Below are 22,440 nucleotides of genomic sequence, written 5' to 3' on the forward strand. Positions count from 1 at the left end.
CTAAGGAAAGCAAGGATCAGTTCTGGATTGGTTGCTATTTCTGAGGTAAAATTGGGAAAAGACTGAACTAGGGATTAAATGCTGTCATGAAGGAGGGTGCTTTAGCAAATGGTTGTCTCCAATAACAGTATATCAAAGTGGGTCTAGAATGTAATAATCACTCAAAGAGGGGACATTTGACAGTTGGTGCATGAACTCTGCAGAAATGCTGCACCCTATTAACTTTGTAGCTGCCTTTATCCCTGTCTGACCTTCCAGCCTGATGACTGGTAGGGATGCTTTTCAGTCTGAGCTGATATTCACTCTTTCAGTCCCAGATAGGTTTTGCCTTTTCACTGAGCATGACTTCCAGAAGACACATAGAGGAGATTCAGAAGTGAGAAATGGAACCAAAAAGTACATATCCTGGACAAAAAGGATTAAAGTGTAGGAAATGAGTGATAACCTGAAAACCCTTGGCCTCTAGTCCTGATTATTAATCCTGACTATCCTGAGGCACACTCTGGGGAAAAGTTTTTGAGTATCTTATGGGGTTCGGGGAAGTTTGAGGACTCTCTGCAGCTCTGAGTCCTGGAATGCCCACTGGGCTTCTTCTGAGAGAGGCCTATAGAGAGATGGCCTTATTTGGAATACATTGGCTCTCTCTTGACTTTTTCTTTTTTAAGTTTTATTTATTTACTTATTTATTTGTTTGATTTCTTGTTTGTTTTCTATTTTGAGACAGAGAAAGAGAGCGAGTGGGAGCTGGACAGAGAGAGAGGGAGAGAGAATCCCAAGCAGGCTCTGCACAAATAGTGCACTATTTGTGCAGAGCCTGATGCGGGGCTTGAACCCAAGAACCCAAGAGATCATGACCTGAGTCAAAGTGGATGCTTAACCAACTGAGCCACCCAGGCACCCTGGCTCTCTCTTGACTGCTATGAGAAACCAGCAAATAAGCAAAACAAAACAAAACAAAAAACAGGGCTATATAAGTATTACTCCATACTGAAGGGAAGAGACAGCAGAGGAGGAAATAAAAATTATAAAACAATCAAATCTCAAAATATGCAATTTGGAGTTATGTGATATAAAGGCAAATAACCCAATATGCAGCATATTCCCTGAAGTCATTATAGTGTTATAGCATAATATAACTAATATTCATAGTGATGCCCCCAAATTACTAATAAAATGGAAAATTATGGGGATTATGCTCTTTATAAGGCAATAAGGTAGAGCCAGAATATATTTTATGTTTTCTTCTGTTCACAATAAATAATCCACCTATCCTTCTTCATTAGTTCCTTCACTATTAAATATATTTTTAAACGATTTCCATCAAGAATATTTTTAAAGTACTAAGACAAAATATGAAACCCTCAACTACATAGAAGACCGGGTTTTACAGACAATTACTCCTAACATTGTCTAGTGAATGGACCGGAACATGATATGTCCCCATGTTCACATTCTACCTCTCAACAGGTGGTAACAGAACACTCCTTTCTACCAACACCAGCCTTAAAAGAAAAATACTGGAGAGTTCAAGATAAAACATTCCCTGCCTACTGGCACTCCCAATGTAGCACAGATTTACAACACTAAACTCACTTTTGCATAGTGTATGGCAATTTATTTACTGCTTTCATATGCATTCTACCACTTCTCACAAACATCCTGTGAACACATGGAATCTCATTTAGCAAAGGCAGAAACTGTGCTTCAGGGAGTTTAAGAAACTTGTATAATATCACATTTCTAACGAATGAAAGCTGAACTTCCATTCACGTCTCAATCTATATATCTGAACAATTCCTTGGGCAGGGGAAGAGCAGGGAGAGATTATATGACTGCTTTAGGAAGGTCAGCCGTAACCCAGCTTCCCTCGTACAATCAGGACAAAAAGGACAGATAAGAGAGAGCAGAAGAATGAGAAGGAGTCTGCATCCCAAACGTAGGTCAAACAAGGAGCAGCCAAAATAGGCCAACACAAGTTTCCATTTTGTTTCGTCTCATGCTGAGCACAATGGATACAGTAAATCCTAGCCCTGCAAATGACCTCACTCAGGCAGTATTCATCTGAGTTTGAACTCAGAAGAGTCGACTTATTGGTCTGATTTGACTTAAATAATGGTCCTAAATTTAAATTCAGTGTTTTTATATTGACCAAATTATAGAAGTTCATTTTATATACAAATTGGATACTGTCCAGTTTGCTTTGCATGGAAATCTTGTCTTTATTTTCACTGCTGTCATATGTTATTATTTTACTCCTCTGGGCAATGTACTGATTGTGTTTAAGAGAAAATAAGAACTCCATTAAAGTAAAATATCCCTAAATATTATAAGTATGTTTTCCTGATTCCTGTAAAGAGTCTCTTCCCAGATCATGTAAGTCAAGTACACTGATCTACATATACAAATATGCACACTTAAGAACCTAAGAATTCTTCTGAAAATTTGAAAAACAAATAGATGTTTATTAATGTCATGGAGAACAAGTGGAATTGAGATATAAGCATTACAGTTACTAATATCCCTTAAATATGCTTAGAATACTATGCCATTTGCTGCTTTGCTTAGATATAAGCATTTGCTATAATACCAGAGTCTTCCCTCGTGTGGTTTACAGGAAGACACATCCATATGAAGAAATGTGCCATGAAATCTATAGGGTATGGTGGGAACACAAAAAATAAAAAGGTAAATTATATACTAGATTATTGGAAAAGTTTTATCAGCAAAATGCCTTATGATCTGAATCTTGAAAGAGTATTGAGTGTCTACTATGGAAAATGGGAGGAATGGAAACTATTGTATGAGTGCATTTGTGATAAAACTGCATATGACAAGAATCTAAAAATATGGAATGGAGCTCACAGAAAGCTAGGTTAGGAAAGAAAAAAGAAAGATCATGAAAAACTTGTGTCATAAAAGTGAGCTTGAACTTTATTCTTTCAACAATATTCTTATCAATCAGGGCAAACTAACTGTTACAATAATTCTCAATTTCAGTATTTTGAAGACATTTTCATAGTAATATTATAACTTATTCAAACGTAATAATATGTGTGTGGGCGGTAGGGTAATGTTTGCAATGGCACGGTAATGAAAACTAATTGTCAGATCTTGTTCATTGCCCTTATTTTTTACTTGCTTGATGAGTAACACTTTTTTTCTGTGAGCCAATAATTCAAAATAATTATATGGTTCCATTTTTGTTAAGCATTCAAGTTCAACAGGTATGTATGGGAACTTAAAGATTTATTCTACATCTGTTACTAATACTTTATAATTATTATTTAGTATGCATATCCTCCAGGGTCTAAGCTAAGGGCTTTGTATATATACAATTTCATTTTCAAAATACTTGTATTAGGTAATTCTATTTTTCATATTTCTCACATGAAGACACTAAGGCTCACAGAGTCCAAATAGTTCATCCAGGGCAACACAAATTATGAATGGCAAATTGGAACTTGAACTCAGGTTTCACAGATAGCAAAGATCATATTCATAAGCATTAAGCTACTACTATGAACACAATTATAAATAATTACAGTTCCTTCTTTCAAGGAGCATATAGTTTAGTGGAGGGAATAGTCAAATGCAAAATAAACAGTGTATGCACACTGTAAATGCACATTAGATGAAAACCTGCCATAAGCTTGAGCCACTGGGGGATGTTTTCCATGGGATGGGACCTGAAAAACGAAGGATAAAAAGAGAAGGGTACTTCGGGATAAATGGAGAGAGGAATATGCACATAATGTCTGTGAAAAACCCCAAGTGGTTCCATGGGACTTACAGGGCCTGGTGCATGGCATCAGAACCTTGCACTAAGACATATACTGTTCATAGACTGTTGGAGCCTCTTGATTTGGGCCTTTATCCATACTCCATCTGGCATCAGTTTAGTTCAAAAGAATATAAATATAAAGTTACAAGTCAGTGACTTGCTAAAATCTCTAAAATATGAGCTGCAAGAATAGCCTCTGGTAAAATATGATCAGGAAAGTATATGATTTCTAGGAGCTGCAAACTTCTGCTGGTATATACAATGAATGTGTTGACCTCTGTCTAGGGCTATACGTACAATTTGCCCTTTAATACCTCTAGGCTTTCACCATTAGTGGTCAGGCATTTCAAGTTTATGTACGTAAAAGGGTAGCTATGAACAGATTCAGCCTAACTGTATGTCAATAAAGTTTGTAGAATCATCACAAATTATTAGATAGGTTTTCAAAATTATAATTTTCAGGATTGTGGAATACAATTCAACGTTACAAATTCTATCAAAAGGGATAGAACCAGAAAAACGGGTGTAGCTATTAAGAGACATAAACAGAATTCAACACAATTGTCTGGATTCTGGAGTACTGGGCCAGAACATATGATTCAGCACTAAGTTTAAAAAATTATTAATTTTTAAATTAAAAAAAAGAGGTTAGAGTGGAAGAGAGCCAAAGCATAAGAGACTCTTAAAAACTGAGAACAAACTGAGGGTTGATGGGGGGTGGGAGGGAGGGGAGGGTGGGGGATGGGTATTGAGGAGGGCACCTTTTGGGATGAGCACTGGGTGTTGCATGGAAACCAATTTGACAATAAACTTCATATATTGAAAAAAATAAACAAATAAAAATAAAAATAAAAATAAGTTTTAAATTAATCTTCAAGTAACCTTAGATAAACCCTGAAGCCTAGGATGTTTAGCTTTACAAATCTGTGTCACCAAGCGACTCAACTCCCTCCCAAACCTCCACCACCAATAGGAGGAAAATTGTATGATTCCTATATGGAGTTTGCTATTTGGGACATAGGCATTTAAAACCCCTTCCAAGATGTTCCTTTTTAGACAAATGAAACCGAGATTTAGCAAAGAACCATGCCATACAGATTTCAGAGAGGCTACTTAACCTGTCTCTGAATAGGGGCTAATATCTGTAGAGTCTCCAGTTATTTATTTTTCTCGCCCACTGAGGCCACATCTATAGTTTTAATGTATCTGAATTTTGTTTTTAAAAAATTTTCTGTTGTCAAAATAACGAAGATACAACATTTGGAAAAACCAGTTTGCTCCATTTACAGTTGAATTTAACCTCTCAGATTAAATTTTGGGCGTCATACAAGTAACTTCTTAATTACTAGCAACATTCTACAGCTAAAGTGCCAAACCTTTCACAACTATCCCTTTATCTGTTTAGTTCCATAAATCCCAAGAAATGCACCCTGACTTCAGCTGATCAGTTACAAATCAGGTTATATACAGAGGGGCAGAAAATAAGAGTAAAAACGGACCTACTTGATAAATGGAAGAAAATTTCATAAAAGTTGAGATATAGGAAAATAATAAAGGATAAAGCAGTATTATAAGACTCATTTCTCTGACAATTATTACTTCCCAACTGAAATTGTAACTAAGCTTCAGCAAGTCATTCCTCCATGTATAATCCGGCTGCTTCTATTCGATGGGGCACATGATAAAACAATTAATTCCACAAAAATTAACCCATTATTGGGGCGCCTGGGTGGCGCAGTCGGTTAAGCGTCCGACTTCAGCCAGGTCACGATCTCACGGTCCGTGAGTTCGAGCCCCGCGTCAGGCTCTGGGCTGATGGCTCGGAGCCTGGAGCCTGTTTCCGATTCTGTGTCTCCCTCTCTCTCTGCCCCTCCCCCGTTCATGCTCTGTCTCTCTCTGTCCCAAAATAAATTAAAAATGTTGAAAAAAAAAAAATTAAAAAAAAAAAAATTAACCCATTATTACACTTCCTTTCTTGTCAAATGAGTCCTCTGATCAGAGGCAATGTCATATAGAATGGCTAAGGCAATGGCTAAGCTATCCTATAAATGCACTAATAGTGGTGTTAGCAGAAGCACTTGGGCAAGAAATACAAATCCATACCCAGATCATGAAAGACTAAGTTTTGTCCCCTCCATGATGAACCTGCAAGGTGTCATGCAATCAGACTTCTATCAGATAATTGGCTTGTACCCTAGAGAATAGTCCAGGATGGGTACTGTACACCAGTAGCATTGGTTGGGTCAGCCTTGGTGAGGGGAAGTCCTGTGTTACTGAGCATCTCCTTGGGAGGCAAGAGATATTGCCATCAAAAATCTTTTATATGGGGTGAGGCTGGTTCTTACAGATTAAGGAGAGATTCTGCCTTTGCAAGCATAAGAGGTTCAGGGTGATTTGGGTCACCCTTGTCTATGCCCAAATGACTCTTTCCCATATTTCTGTGTCCCCATGCTTCTCCTTTATTGTTATTAACTCAGCTAATAGACTTGGCAATGCTGAACATTTAATTGGGGCTCAATTTCTGTACCTCTTACACCTAGGTCCATTACTTTGTCAGTTGTATCTGCCCTGCCTCAATAAGATAGATAGCACTCCTAAATAGCCTTTGAGGCTGTTTGGCTTTTCTATACATATTCTAAGCTTTAAAATTCTTCTTTTCCCTGTATGCACTCTCTAGGACCCTAATTTTTATAATCATTATTCCCATGATAGCAGCTAAGTTCACAGTTGATCTTTCAATACCTCGCCCTCTACCTGTACCTAATCCCATACCACTGCTATGAATATTGAGATGGTCATGTTGCTATTGTATGCAAAAAATTACCCATGTCCCATGCCCCGTAGCAAGAAGGTTCTCTTGAACTAAGTAAGCAATTCAGTCCCAGTACCCCTTCCAATCCTTGGTTCCAATTACTGCAGACAGGTCTTGGCCCAAAAATAATAATGTCTCAAATTTGTTATGTGAGGAGAATTTCATAAATGGATCTGTTTACAAAGGTGTGGACAGAATGTAAGGAAATCATAAAAGGTAGTGCAGTATCCTGGGGCCAGTAACAGTAGGACAATGCTAACACCTGCAGGCCTGAAGCAATGAGAGTCATATGGAGTGTCTCCAGAACATACAAGACAGAAATAGAGAAAGACATACAGAGAGCGAGAGGGAGAGAGAGAGAGAGAGAGAGAGAGGGAGGGAGAGCACATTGTACAGAGAGAGCTAACTGAAAGGAGCTGTAAATTTTAGACAAAGGATACATTTATTTTGTGGCACAATGCCACAGTGTAGAAACTAGAGGAATAAATTTTTCCTCTCTCCCTGTGACCTATACTGCAAATTCTTCCCCTGTCTGAACCCAGACTGAAGCCAGAGGACAAGAAACCCCATCGATGTAGTGTCTCCGGGCACAGTGCATGGCAGAGGATAGATACTGGAACTGAATGGTCAAAAGCAAGAACTTGCATAGTAACTGAAATTCTCCATTCTAAACAAATTCAGTCAGAGGTATAGGCCAAGCAACACATAATTTTTTTCCTAGTCATTTCTCTCCCTGCAATATTTTCAGCTACTTTTTCAGACCCTTAAGAAGTCAAGCTATATACTCAGAATAAAAATTATCAGTGTTGTTATGCTTTATTATTAAATTCTGTGCTCTGAGTAGAAATAAGAACAAAACTCATATCAGTAGACACAAAATCATAGTAAATACTATAATCAAAGTGCTTTCATTCACAATGGTTTTTCATCTTCCAGATAAATAAAGAGATAAGAATAAAAAAGGATATTTATATCTCATACATCTCTATAATCATTTAATATTTTTCTATCTTCATATTTTTCTTCTTTTGAGCAGCTTCATTTGTAGTCTATCTTAAAGATATCTTCCTTCACTATAAATATAATACCTATGTTTACAGTAAAAAAAATGTATTTCAATCTCTGTTCATAACATGCAGATCATTTTGACCATAAATCCAGTGTGCATAAGAGAAGAGCAAATAAAAACTATGAAAAGTTATCTGGTTGTTCCGAGTAAATCATTCTAAAATACACCTAAATTCTCTGCTTTTAAAATAAATAAATACATACATACATACATACATACATACATAACACATTGATTAGAGTATTAGTTCAAGAGATCTCTTTTAAAACTGATGCATCCTTTGCACTTTTGGTGGGAAGGCGAACTGTTGCAGCCACTCAGAAAACAGTCTGGAGGGTTCTCAAAAAGTTAAAAATAGAACTACCCTAAGATCCAGCAATTGCACTACTAAGTATTTAACCAAAGTATACAAAAATACAGATTTAAAGGGGTACATGGACCCTGTTGTTTATAGCAGCAATATCAACAATAGCAAAACCATGGAAAAAGCCCAAATGCCCATAGGCTGCTGAATGGATAAAGAAGATGTGGTACTCTGGAAAAGAATATGGAGGGTTCCTCAAAAAACTAAAAATAGAACTACCCTACTACCCAGCAATTGCACTACTAGGCATTTATCCAAGGGATACAGGTGTGCTGTTTCGAAGGGACACATGCACCCCATGTTTACAGCAGCACTATCAACAATAGCCAAAGTATGCAAAGAGCCCAAATGTCCATTGATGGATGAATGGATAAAGAAAATGTGGTATATATATATACACAATGGAGTATTACTTGTCAATCAAAAAGAATGAAATCTTGCCATTTGCAACTCCGTGGATGGAACTGGAGGGTATTATGCTAAGTGAAATTAGTCAGTCAGAGAAAGACAAAAATCATATGACTTCACTAATATGAGGACTTTAAGAGACAAAACAGATGAACATAAGGGAAAGGAAACAAAAATAGTATAAAAACAGGGAGGGGGACAAAACAGAAGAGACTCATAAATATGGAGAACAAACTGAGGGTTTCTGGAGAGGTGATGGGAGGGGGGATGGGCTAAATGGGTAAGGGGCATTAAGGAATCTACTCCTGAAATCATTGCTTCACTATAGGCTAACTAATTTGGATGTAAATTTTAAAAAATAAAGTTAAAAAAAATAGAAAGAAAGAAAGAAAGAAAGAAAGAAAGAAAGAAAGAAAGAAAGAAAGAAAGAAAGAAAAAGAAGATGTGGTATATGTATACAATAGAATATTACTGAGTCATCAAAAAATGAAATCTTGCCATTTGCAACAATGTGGATGGAACTAAAGCATATTATGCTAAGCAAAATAAGTCAGAGAAAGACAAATACCATATGATTTCACTCATATGTAGAATTTAAGAAATAAAACAGATGAACATATGAAAGGGGGGGAGAAAGACATAGGGAAACAAAACATAAGAGACTCCTAGAGAACAAACTGAGGGTTGATAGAGGGAGGTGGGGGGTGGGGGTGGGGATGGGCTAGATGGCAGATGGGTACTAGGAGGGCACTTGTTATGATGAGCACTGGGTGTTGTATGTAAATGATGAATCACTGAATTCTGCTCCTGAAACCAATACTGCATTGTATATTAACTGAATAGAATTTAAATAAAATTTTAAAAATAAAAAGTGATGCATCCTGAAGATGGCAGATAAGTTATTTCTCAAAGGGAGCATTGTTCTGATTAAACTAAATGTTTATGTAATTAAATTTAGCATCCTGATTTCATAACATTGACTGGATATCCACCATGTGACAGATACCGTGCAAGAAGGTGATAATCTAGTCGAAGAAACTAATTTTTAAGCAAGTGCTTATAAATCCATGTGATTCAAGGAACAATCTATCAAATCATGCCTCTAGCTCTTCCTAACAATTTACTTTCTCCCAACCATGTAACTTGACTCTTATCTGCCTTGCTCTCTGTTCTCTAGCTTCTCCCAAAATATATTCCTTTTTTCTCCAATCATATTTCTTCTTCAAAGTTCAACTCAAGCTCCATGTGATGGAGACTGCCAACTGACCACCAAATTAATTCTTACCTTCCTGCTAGGAACATATTCATACCAGAGTCACTTCCGGGTATAATTCATAAAGACTCCTGCACTCACTGCTTCATGCTGTTTCCTACAACCAGGAGACTGGGATGGTGATATCCAGATTAACTTTAAAAATTATGTGTTTAAGCTGCAGCTTCTGCAATTAGCCTGGATTCTTGATCACTGTATGGAACCCAGAAGCCCTTGGACTGTTACATGAGCAAACAATAAACTTCTAATATGTTGAAACTTACATTTGGGTTTCTATTAATAACAACAAGTTGACTTACCCTAATCTGCCTCTTCCATTAAACTACTTATGGTTATTCTCATTCACACCCATCCAGCCCTTGTATGTTATACCATACAGTATAATATTCATTTATGACCTCATTTTTTTGGCATAATGTCTTATAGATGGCCTTCTTATATTTACTAAACCAGAAGTTTTAGCATAAAGGGAACATGATTATAAAGGAAAAGCATTAAGTACACCTTGTTGTGTAGTAAACAACTAATTTTCCCCAAAAAGAAATATGCCCAACTCCTGGGAAGTAACCTTTAAACTCTTAGGAATTCCTAAATGATAGAAGTGTCTTTGGTATCCAGGCCATACTTGATAGCTTATTCTGCCCAATAGACTCCTGGTGCATTTCTAGGTAGATTATGTTAATGAAATGATTCAAGATGTTAGCTAGCCATATCAGAAAGACTAAACATGTGCTTCATGTTGGAGTTTTGAGCCATATGATACAAGTTTGACCTGCAGGGGAAAGAAGAGGCTGGAGATTGAGTTCAACCATGTGGATAATGATTTGATCAATCAAACCTAGACCATGAAACCTCAATAAAAACTTTGGACATAGAAGCTCAGGTGAGCTTCCTGGGTTAGCAATACTGTGTGTGTATATTGTCATACATCAATGCTGCAAAAGTAACACACCACTGAGAACATGGAATCTTCAAACTTGGAATCCCCACCCAACCCTGGTTGCAGATTCCTCCCAGCATGTTTCTTCCTTTGTCAAATTCTAATTTGTATATTTTGCTGTAGTAAAACTATAATCATAAGTGTAGAGCAGTCATGAATTCTGTGATTCATTCCAGCTAATTTTCATACCTGAGGGAGTCCATGGGGACTTTAAAATTGTAGCCAGCTGATCTGAAGTCAGATGGCCTTAGGGAGTCCCAAACTTGCAGCTGGTGTCAGAATTCTTGGGTAGATTTGGCCTCTGATCTAGTTTTTTTTGTTTAATGTTTATTTATATTTGAGAGAGAGAGAGAGATAAATAGTGTGCGAGGTGAGGGAGGGACAGAGAGAGATGGAGACAGAATCTGAAACAGGCTCCAGGCTCTAAGCTGTTAGCATAGGGCCTGACGCAGGGCTCGAACTCACAAACCACAAGATCATGACCTGAGCCAAAGTCAGATGTTCACTGACTGAGCCACCCAGGTGCCCCCCTCCAGTCTAATTTTAACCTTAAGCTCATGTTCATCTAACTCTGTGTACTAGTAAATTCTAAATTTGAATAAAAAACATCATAACTCACAATTTTTTACTCTTAAAAAATAAACTTTGTATGTTTTCTAACTCTATCCACTGAAAAGGCCCAGAAACAATGATTACACAGTAATGATACCTCTATTTCCTAGATTGTGATTTTTAAATATCATTTCTGAGTAGGCTTCTTTGATTATTCCATATCTAGAACATAAGTATATACCACACATTGGATCATTTTGCTGTGCCAGAAAGTAAAACGGTATCCAAGACAAATGGGGTCAATGTCACAAGGACATAGAAGTCAACATAAAGGGGTTCACAATATCCTAAAGATAGTGATAACTTGAACATCAAAAGGAATAACAATAAATTGAAACATATCAAATTCAATTATAAAAACAAAAGTTCAGGACTTCACAATTATATTTTTCTAAAGAAACCCATTGACCACTATCAGATATTGCTAGGACAATAAAGCTCAAGTTGGGGGAGGGGCATCTGCCTAGAAAAGGGTGATGGGAACAATGAACAACTGAGCACATAAAGGAGAAATAATCAAAAAGTAAAAAAAAAAAAATTTCTCAGAGTAAAGAGTTAGAGAGAAAAACAGAATAAATCCTGTGATGTTAGATGACAGTGGAAGTATTGGAGGGATTTTCAATATATTCAGATATAAAGAGAAATAAATATTGATGCAAACATGTGTGTATACATCTATGTAGGTATGTAGCTCTGTCCACTGAGAGGACCTGGGAACAGTGACATTCCAATAGCAATGAGCACACCCAGTGTCCAATCTTGGTTTTTAAATACTAATCTCCACAAAAAAGGAACCAGGGATTCTTGGAGAAATGGCTGAGCAATGAAAGGCCACGATATGCCTGGATCATCTTATATCATAAAGTAGGTAGGTACTAGAAAAATAATGGGGACATGTCAAAAGCACACAAGGCCAATGTTCAAGGAGCTCTAGTCAAATTGATTTCAGCATCAAAATTAAAAATAATATTAATGAATTATAACTCATTGAGTAAAATAAAATATTATATATCAGTCCATATTACTATAACTTAATAAATAAATGTAAACTTTCAAGAAACAATGCAATATTTAAATAGTTTGAAGTAACCTCTCCATAAAATGGAATTGCAGAGGATTAAGGAGTAACTTTACAGTGGAGAAACTGGACAGACCCCATCTTCATTAATCAAGTATTGAAAATGAACATCATCAGTAATGGGACAAATCAAGATCATGAGTCACCTGATAGGATGCAACAAGAATACAACACCACTTTTATAGTATTTCTGCCAAAGATGCATAACCCAAATCTACTCATCAGGAAATACCAAACACAAGTTGAAGGACATACTACAAAATAACAGACTTCAAGAAATCCAAGGCCATGAAAATCAAGGAATTACTGAGAAACTGTTCCAGATCAAAAACCAAAGAATCTTAAAGACAATGCATGATCCTGAACTGGATCATTTTTTTATGAAGGACATTACTGAGATACTTGGCAAAATTTGAATGGGGTCTAAGATTAGATGACAGTAATGTGTCAATATTAATTTGTTCTTTTTGATGTTTCAGTTGTGAATATATGTAGGAGAATGTCCTTGTTACCAGAAATACACACTAAATTGTTAGGGGATAGTTGGGCATCATATCATTAGCAAACTTTTAAAGATATAGGAAAAAACAATCTTCCTGTACTGTACTTTGAACTTTTCTATAAACTTAAAACTTATTTTTAAAAAAGCCTTTAATGAAGAAAAAAGAAATCACCATTTTACAATCACAATTAAATGATGAATCAGGACAATAATCAACAATGGGTGCTAAAACTACAAGGTATCTTATGACTACAGTATCTTACAGGTTAAGGTCCCATGTGGTCTTCTTTATAATGGAGGTTCCACCTAAACCAACTGATTAATCTTAGTGTCATCAATCATTAATCAACAAAGGAGAACAGGCTTCAAGATGTGATGTACTATGAAGGGCACAGTCGTTACTATGAAGTATTCTTCCCTCACAGTTTGGTTCTGAGTCTCATAATGATGAGGTTTGGAGGTTATGGGAGGTGTTCATGGGGTCCAGAGCCAACGGCCAAGAAAGAATTCTTGAAGACATCTTTGGTGCAAAAAAGGTGATTTTATTAAAGCACAGGAGCAGGACCTGTGGGCAGGAAGAGCTACCCTGGACCTTGTGGAGAGACTGGTTATATATTCGGGAGCTAGAGGAGATAAAGCCAAGGGGAAATTTCCAATGGAATTTTCATTTGCTAAAGAAGACTCACAGGATACTGGAGGCTTAGCTATTGCCAAGCTAAGTTTGTTTTTCCTGGAGAAACTTACTTTGCCAGTCTCAAGTATTTGTCAATGGGCTTCAGGTTATAAGGAAATTTAATTTTATCTGCCATTTCCTTCTGTCTTTGTTTTTCCACCTCGATACTGCTTCTAATTCCAATGAATAGTGAACAGGAAACAGGGAAGAGAGCAGCCATTTAATAATACCACAACAAATCTACCAGTCAAATTCAGAATGCAGAACATTCTCCTGGAAAAATTAACTGATTTCTCAAACAAATCAATTACCCAAAAGAAAGTGGCATATAAGGGAAGACTTTAGTAGAGTAAGAGATTTTAGAGACACAATAATTAAATACAACTACGGACTTTTTTTTTTTTTTTTTGGGGGGACAGAGAGAGACAGAGCATGAACGGGGGAGGGGCAGAGAGAGAGGGAGACACAGAATCGGAAACAGGCTCCAGGCTCCGAGCCATCAGCCCAGAGCCTGACGCGGGGCTCGAACTCACAGACCGCGAGATCGTGACCTGGCTGAAGTCGGACGCTTAACCGACTGCGCCACCCAGGCGCCCCAAATACGGACTTTTTTGATCCTGATTTCAAAATGACATCACTGAGATCATCAGAAAAATGTAAGGACTTTAGATATAAATGATATGAAAGCATTATTGTTACATTTGTTAGAAATGATTACTGCATGATAGTTATATTTTAAATTTCTCTTTATATGTTAGAAATGCAGAACAGTGTATTTATATGTAGAATGGTATGATGTTTTAGATTAGCTTTAAAATAGACCAACAAGATAAAAGGTGATAAAACATTTGGGAAAAGTTGGTAATTTTTGAAGATAGGTGTAGGTTCATTACATTAATCTCTCTTCTTTTGTGTATTTTTGAAAATTTTCCATTTTGAAAAAATATATATGTAAAGAATTACCTGTCCTGTTTCTTAAAATGACCTTGAATATTTTTATTCTTCTTGAACGATATATACAGGACACCAAATGTTAACACGGAAACCTAGACAGAAAAAAAAAAGGACACAGGAAGTTTGGCTTGTTTTAAATAGTTCAAAACTTTGAGTAATATGGGCTTTGGGAGGTTAAATGACATATATCAATGAAGAGAAAAACAGCTAGTAAACTGAAGAAACAAGGTGTAAATTTACATATACACATATATACCATCCCTGAAAAAAAGGACCCCTTAGTTAACACTGGGAAGAGGCACTGTCAGTGATGAAGTTTGGGGTGATGATGGGGTTGTCCAGAGCCTATGGCCAAGAAAGAATTCTTGAAGACATCTTTAGTGCAAAAAGGTGATTTTATTAAAGCACAGGGACAAGACCCATGGGCAGGAAGAGCTGCACTGGGGTCATGATGGGTAACTGGTTATATACCCTCAGGTTGGGAGGGAGTTAGAGATAGAGTAAGTATCGAAAGTATTTTGGAAGCAAGGTTTCCAGGACCTTCAGGGGCTAGCTGTTGCTAGGGAAATGTCACTTATTACAGTTTAATAAAACCTCAGTGATGAGACCCTGAGGTCCTGCCGTATACTGGCGGTGGGGGGAGCATAAACTTGGAGTATGATTGCCAGCATATATCTTTGGGCAGTTGATATAAAGGAAGTAGACTTACAGGATCCTCGAGGTTGGGATAATGTTAAGCTAAGGTTCTTTTTTGCCCCCAGCAAAGTGTCATCTTTGAGGCAGCTGAGCTCCTAGAGAGAGGTCACTCTGCCAGTCTCAAGGACTTGTAGGCTATAGGCAGTAAGGGAATTTAATTTTTAATTTGCCTTAGTTACCCACATTAGCATGGAAAGCACTTAAACCCCTTCCCTTAGTTCTCGGGGAGCCAGGAGTGTCCAAGGAATATCACACATATTCCACTGGAGAGGTTGGGGGGGTGCCAGTCTGTACTTTGCCCTCAGCTTGCCCCACCAGTCAGTGGTACCTTGCTAATGGAAAAGGACTAGTGGAGCAAGATTATGGTGGGATATACTTTAGGTTCAATTAAGTCCAACTTGTGTTTAGGAAATAACAAGGTGAATAATCATAACCATAAGTCATACACCTAGCCAGTCTTTCAGATGGACTCTTGATCCTGCACATAATGTTGCAATTCCAAAATTCACCAGAAAGTCCAAGAAGCCCCTTTGCTTCCAGCCTTGATGTATAGAGTCCCAGCAGACTTTTCAGAAGGCTTAAAGAGGTGGTTACTACCCCAAGAGAGACTAATTCAATTACTACATTAAATTGTTGTGAGGGTGTCCACAGCTTTTCTACAGGTCCAGATTTTGGGACAGAATCAGGGATCAGGGATGGACTGTCTGCTGAAGACTGTTATCAAGACTTCTGGAGCCATAGGATTAAATTCTTCTTTTTTTCTTTTTAATTTTTCATAATGTTTATTTATATTTGAAAGAGAGAGAGAGAGAGAGAAAGAGAGAGAGAGAGTAGAGGAGGAGCAGAGGAAGGGAGGCACAGAATCCGAAGCAGGCTCCAGGCTCTGAGCTGTCAGCACAGAGCCCAACGCGGGGCTCAAACTCACAAACCATGAAATCATGACCTAAGCCGAATGAAGTCAGACTCAACCCACTGAGCCACCCAGGTGCCCCTTAATTCTTTATATTCTAAAGAAATATAAGTGTTCTAGCAAGGTGGGGAAAAATGTCTTTGTCAGAAATCAATTAAAAATTTAGAAATATGTTTCATTGAAAAATAAAATTACTCAAAAAATCAAAAATCTTTGTTAGGATTTCTTTTAAAAACTGATTTTACACCAATCACAAAACTCTTCTTTACAATGGGACCTGAAGAATATCTTTAACACAGTAAGCACCCAATAACTGCTCTAATATAAATGAAGGCAAGATTGCAAATAGAAGGGCACAAAAACTCATCTGGCTTAAACCATGAATATTTTCCATTTAAAAACAGCAACACAAAAAGCCCTATTGAATTCTTTCATCAACAATTGACAGGGATCATTATGCCCAATCTAAAACTGCTAAATCTGAATATCAAAGGGTTTAATGTAGCTTGCCCCAAACTACTCAACTGTTACTACTTAATAGTAAAACAAATAGCTTCAAATTAAAAACTCAGGTTTCTGGCAGGCTTTGTGTTGGACATTTTCTTTTCTGTCTTTTCCTTTAAATGGCTGAGGAGGAGAATAAAGGTAATCTTTAGAAGTGAGATAGATGGACCGACGGAGCAATTTCAAAACAAATATAGAGTGGATCAAGTTTCCTGCAGAGGAAAGAAACATTACAGAGATATCACTGTGTGGAATGAAACTTCTGGGCTTAATATTTCATATTAACTTTTTTCCTGCTGAAATTTATTTTTAGAAAATTCAAGCTACAACATCTCTTTTGGATCCAGGTGTGTCCTTTACCTTTGACCTCAATAGGAGTTCTACACATATGAAAGTAGAAATTGGCTTTTTATAGTAGATCGATAAAAGCTCGCTGGGAGTGAGCAGAATGCCTCCCAGAGACACTTCTGTCTTTACATCTCATAAAATGACCTTGATATCTGGAAGGAAAAATATTCTCTTTGCCCATCCACTTCCATTTTCCCATATCACAGAAAATGCACATTGCTTATACTATGCAGGACACCATGACAGCTGGGAGATTGATCACACTCTGATACTTCTCACTTTAGAGAGGTCTTGCTGCTGTTCCTTTTCACTTGCATGCATCTCAGGAATAGCGAACTTGGCCTCAAATATTCAATATCAATAGATATTCCATCAAGCAAGTCAGTAAATATGTCCCCTGTCCTGTTTTCTCATCTTTCCTTCCTTCATTTCCATCTTCTCTTCTCATTCAATTCTCCTTCCCACATAAATGTGCAAAATTGAACATACTAGAATACATTTCACAACTGTGCTCGCTAAATTTTAACTACCAGCACTATCCATAATAAGGATAAAAAACATCTTTTGGAGCAAGTTGACACAAATAATGTACAACTTTCAAACAAATTACAGCAGATTTAAGGAAACCATTTTAGATTCTATTTTCACAAATCATAATTTCCTAGAAAATATTTACACTCAAAGAATGTTGTCCCTGGCTTTCCATGAAATAAATAATTTCATTAACTACCTAGCAAGCCACGGCTTCCCATGAAACAAATAGCTTAAGGAAAACTCCTGTAAAGGGAGTTGGATGTCTTGATACACATAGTCTCAGAATTATACATTTTTAAAAGATAGTAACTTGGGTTTAAACACAGACTTCAGTTTAAAAATCTTGACTGCCTCCTTTAGTTTTCTCAATATCTTTCAGTAACTAGCTCTCATTTCAAGGTCGTGCATGTGTGCACAACTATAATAGGCCCATGGCAAATCCAGTGCAAACATAGCAGCTTCCTGGCCCACCAGGAAGACATATACCCTTCCTGAGCCTTATGTTAGATTTTAAACTTCCATACGCCCACTTCAGTCACTTTAGTTACTGAGTTCAGGCACTCATTATGCCCAATACTTAGCCAGCTCATTCTTATAGCTAAATCGCTGCATATATGCCCTTACATTTGAATTATCTATACCTATGCCCTCAATACGGTAGCCATTACCCCATGTGGCTATTTAAATGTTCTTTGTAATTAAGTGAAATTATGTAGAGCTAATTTTATATAATTATATACATATGGCTACTTGGTACCATACAGACAGTGCAGAAATAGAATTCTTCCATCATTGAGGAAATTTCTACTGAACAGAGATTATATTGCTTTTAACTGTATACACGCTCTCTCTTTCTGTCTCTATGAACCAACATAAACTCTCTCCAGCCAAATCTCATACAGCCTTCAGATGTATGTACTCTACTGATGACTCTCAGTATTCTAAACTCCATAGCTCTTATTTCAAGGCCACTTGTCATTCCAATACTGTCTCATATTACTAAGCTTTTCTCTATATATCTTTTCTCATCAATTATATTCATCCAGTCTTCAAATATTCATCAAATACCCTACACAGTAGGCACTGTTCTGAGTTTGGGGAGATGATATTTATCAAAATAGACAAAGGCATGAGCTTCTTGAAATCAGAGCCAATACTTCTTTAATTTCTCCAGTACTTAGAATAAAGTAAGGACATAGGAAGTGAATGAAAGAGATACCTATTAAGCAGCTATAGAAGTCTAAGTTTAAAAAAAAGACAAGTGAACAATAAAAATAAGGAATATTTTGACAGGAAGAAATTTGATGCCTTCCCACTGGACCTACCTCCTGAATGCTCATCGTTCCCACTGAGTCTACATTCTTAACCTAGTACACCATTTTGAGAACTTTTTTTAACATCTTTGAATTACTGAAGTAATTGGCAACCATATACACAAGGCTATATGTTGAGCTCTTCCACAGAAGAGAATATTCATTTTAATCACAAAAGGTGAGGTATGTTAGTTACAGTAAAGGCTAAGGTACTTGGACAAAGTGATTTTTTTTAAACTAATGGTTATTTAAGATACAGTTTACTTCTTTTTCATATAATGATCCCAAGGGGAGGATTCACTGCAGCTGGGGTAGCTCTGATCCACAAGGTCCTTCAGGATAACAGGACCCTTTTATCTACTTACTCCACCACTCTCCTAAGGTATTATTTTCATCTACGTTCTTGAAACTGGATCAAAAACACATGATGTTCATACTCACAAGAAGCAAAAGAGAGGAAAACTGGAATACTTTTTTTATTTTTAAGCAAATGAGACAGAAGTTGTCTTCATCATACCTATTCCATTCCCACTGGTGATAAATTAGTCATGTAGGAACTCTCAACTAAAAGAATTCTGGGAAATGTAGTCTCTAGCTAGATGGCAGTATGCTCCCAAAGAATGGGATGATTACGAGGAAAGGGAGTCTGCCAGTGAAATTACTTTAGCTGTACTATCTAGAGGAACTGTTCTCTTAGGTTATTATTCCATTTACACACAACACATTAAAGAACTGCCAAAAGAATCATAATTCTAAACATGTGCCTGGTGAAGAAAACACTAACATGTTCTGTTCAGGATTCACACTGGCATTTTCTAAAAATTTACATATGCCCTGGAATAAGACTGGTAAAAAGGAATGCTTACTAGTTAATAGTAGGTTTTAATAAATGCTATTAACTTGCTATATTAGTATTTTCTAAAATTTGTACAATGTACGAACCTGTCTCAAAGAGCACATGACTTCAAAGAAGACCAGTAGAATGTGGCATGTATAGAATTTTAAGTACACAGTCTATTTAGCATAAGCTCAGATAAAATTAGGAAGTACGCATCTTCCTAATCATCTCTTCTTCTCCATTTCAATACTCAGCATCTTGTCAAGAGCAACACCAACTCTTTAAAGGCTCTTTAAATAAGAACACCAATGCCTTGAAGACTGTTCTCCCTATAGGAGAAAGATTATATCTGAAAATCCCTAATACCTGAACATGAATTTGTTCAAGTAATATTCTCCAAAGAATATTCACACTTGAATGGACATCTTGGAGAAACAAATGCAAATGATTGATCTGAAATGCTCATATTTCAGGATTTAGACTCCTATCTGAGAGAAGTATGTACTTAAGGTAATCTGATCCTTACTGACTCTTTCAAGTCATGCAATATAAGGATTATATAAGGAATATAAGTCATTATAACCTACATACAGCTTGACCTGCCTGTGTTCACATTATTTGACTAGTAATGTTTGCATCTCCTATTTCCTATACAGCTTCAAGTATGCAATTTTTCCATGAATACAAAACTTTCCCACCAAGTATTTTTTGACACTGCTTCCAGGAACAAACTATTGAGCTTCATGTTCCTTTAAACTAAATTATTATGTTCTTAGAATTCTGGTTTATGACAGTGACCCAGAAAACTCTATGAATATTGTCTGCTGCCAACCTTGAGAAATACATTTTATTGAACTCAGTCCTTGGCAATGACACTCAGACTCAAATAGTAATCTAACCACTTATCCCATCTGGAAGCTACACTGCAATTAACATAAATAGATGATAGATAGACATATAGATAGATAGATAGATAGATAGATAGATAGATAGATAGATAGACAGATAATAGAAAGAAATGTGATTCATGTTCATTTCTCAAAATCCAAAGGTTGTTCAACCATATTCAAAGATTGGAAAAAACTTGTGATAGTATTAGAAACTTTTTAGGAGTAAAATCTTAATAAAAATATTGTGTTCCAAGTTTTTATTATCACATAAAACAACAATGTATTATTATCTCTCATATTTCTGACATGGCTGGAAGAGTCAAACAGTTTTCGCTTGAGGTATCCCATTGATTACATCCAGAAAGCAGCTGGGGCTAAAGTCATCTAAAGGATCTACTGGACCAACGTCTAAGATGGCTGCCTCACATGGCTGAAAACTGATACTGGCTGTAGGCTGGGAGATCAACTGAAGCTGTTCTTCAGAACTCCTAAATATGGCCTGTACATGTGACTTGAGTTTTACACTACCACGGCCTCATTCCAAGAGCATCTATGCTAAGAACCATAGCTCTTCAGCCTCAAAGAATTTGTGGACACTTGTAACTGGTCACACATGGCTATATACTCACTGCAGATATAAGGAACAGAAAAGACATCATTAAGAACATTTTTCTGAATTATCAGATAAGTAAACTAAAAGTGATATTTCAGAACAAAATAATTTACTTTAAATTACTTCAAATGAAGTTCATCTGGCCTCTAAGTAATTACAAAAGTCTTGTTACGATTATTTCTTCGTAAGTTATGGATTTCTCTTCAACAGAAGCAAAGAGCTTGATAATTAAAGTGAGATTATAAGGTAGCAAGAAATATGAAAAATAAGACCTTAATGGTTAAATTTAGAATACCCAAATTGTAAAGCAAAGGAAAAGTGAATAAATCTTTCATGAAAAAGCAACAAGAATAAATTTTAATTAATATATCAGCTAGCACCTGTTCATGATTCAAAGTGAACAGTAAATAGAAGTAAATAGAGATCTAAATTTCTCCAAAGATATTCTAATTAAATTAAATATTTGTAAACAAAAAGCCACAATGGCAAAGACAGGCTGCTTGTTGGTCTCATTTCTGTTTCTGGGCCATAGTAAGACTACATACCATACCCCTGCGTTTCTTGCAGTTAGTTAGGGTTACATGATTGGGTTCTGGTCAGTGGAATGTGTCCATAATTTATGTAAGCCACTTCCCAAACTAGCTGTAAAACAACCTGTACAATTCTGCATGCTTTCTCTCTTTCCTTCTTAGCTAGGCAGATGAAAGAGATACTGTGGAGGACTTACAGTAATCTCTTAGGGTCAACAAAGACAAGTCACTCTCTGTTAGACATTTGCCCTGTTCACATCTGCCATGAGCAGGAAAAAAAAATCCTTTGTTGTGCTAAACCACTGACAAACGGTGGTTGCTTGATATAGCCACTAGCATCAAATATACTAATTAATATATAAAGCAACAGTATCTCACCTCCTTCTTCAAAGGGACACTGTAATCACCTTCTTTGAAATGCTCAATGTATTCTAGAAATTCAAAGTTGACACACACCACTGATGTCATCTGGCTGAACTATTTTCTTGATGCCAATAACCACACACTGTCACCAATGAATAAAACACTTAAAAACACCCAGACTTGGAGAAATAGACATTGTAGAAAGCAGGAGAGTGGAATCCTATGTTGTCATGACAACACAAGCATAATTCCAATTCAAAAGGATCACTAGCTCCTGTGTGAAATATAAACTTCTCTTCCAAGCAAGGTTTTTAAAATGTTGCATGCAGGAAGGAAAGTATTGAACATCTCACTCCAAATAACTGATTGCATCCTTTGATAACAGCAATACCAACTGTAACCAATAGTAAGAAGCCACTTTGGTTTCTTCAAGTG

The sequence above is a fragment of the Neofelis nebulosa genome, chromosome 1, assembly GCF_028018385.1.
Source record: "Neofelis nebulosa isolate mNeoNeb1 chromosome 1, mNeoNeb1.pri, whole genome shotgun sequence".
Lineage (NCBI taxonomy): Eukaryota > Metazoa > Chordata > Mammalia > Carnivora > Felidae > Neofelis > Neofelis nebulosa.